The sequence below is a fragment of the Gekko japonicus genome, unplaced genomic scaffold (genome assembly GCF_001447785.1).
Source record: "Gekko japonicus isolate JY-2015 unplaced genomic scaffold, Gekko_japonicus_V1.1 scaffold794, whole genome shotgun sequence".
NCBI classification, from domain to species: domain Eukaryota; kingdom Metazoa; phylum Chordata; class Lepidosauria; order Squamata; family Gekkonidae; genus Gekko; species Gekko japonicus.
The window spans coordinates 489,301-490,503 of record NW_015164692.1 but is presented as its reverse complement, the minus strand read 5'-3'; positions in this window follow the sequence as shown (position 1 = coordinate 490,503).

Here is a 1,203-nt window from a genome sequence, read left to right as displayed (position 1 = left end):
TGGGGGGAGGATGTGGGGTTGGGGGGAAGGGATCTTCAGGCCCCACATGATTTTACTGAACTCAATAATCTCCCCTGCATTTTTATTAACAATACTTAAGTGCCATCAAGTTGCTTTATGGTGATTGTATCCCTCATGGGGTTTTCTGAGCAGAGGTTGTAATGTATTGAGATCGCTTGTATGAATTGCCTCATTCACTCCCCATGCAAAGCTTGAGCCAGAAGAAGGCTCCTCCGAACCACTCTCTCATTGGTCGCCCTCTAACAGCGACCAATCAGGAACTGCACAAGCTCCAGCGAGGGAAAGACTCTCATTGGCCTTTAACTCATCAATCTCATTGGTTGTTAATTGTAAATAGGCGTGGCTATATTAGCCCGGTAATGTTTAAAAGGAGCATAGCTCCAATGTTAAGCTGTTCTGGTTTTTGAATGCGTTTGAGTGTTTGTTCGCTACTTCAAATAAAGCTGAATCACTGAGCTGAAATCATTCTCCGATCCTTTGTTAGCGCGATCTAACAGAGGTGGTCTGCCATTTCCTGCCTCTGCACAGGAACCCTGGTTTTCCTTGGTGGTCCCCTATCCAAGTACTAACCTGGGCAAACCCTGCTTAGGTACCAAGCTCTGTGAGCCTGAGCCCAGTCTGGGCTATTCAGACTGCTTCTGAAAAAGGGACCTGTCTTTTCCCCCCTTTAATTTGTTGATAACGGTGTGGGGGAGAAGCTGATTAGCAAAACCCAGCATGGACTGAAGGGTTTATCCCCAATTCTTCTCTTTATTTGGCCCTGACCAGAATAGGGCCTGTGTGCAGTTGCGTCTGGCTTTTTACAGACAAATGGAGATTCTCGATTTTCAAGACGGCTAATATGCCCCTATCCCTGACCTGGATAGCCAGGACCAGCCTGATCTCTTCAGCTCTCAGAAGCCAAGCAGGGTTGGCCTTGGTCAATATTTGGATGGGAGACCACCAAGCAATACCAGGGTCACTATGCAGAAGAAGGAAATGGCAAACCACCTCTAAACTTCTCTTGCCTTGAAAACCCTATGGGGTTACCATAAGTCAGCTGTAACTTGATTGCCAACACACACAGCCCTAAGGTAGGTTATATGAGATACAGAACGGTCGTTTCAAGAAAAAGCATTCACACTTTTTATGCTGCTGCTCTTCCATGGCTAGGATAACAGTTCCAGGAAGGTGGCAGGATAT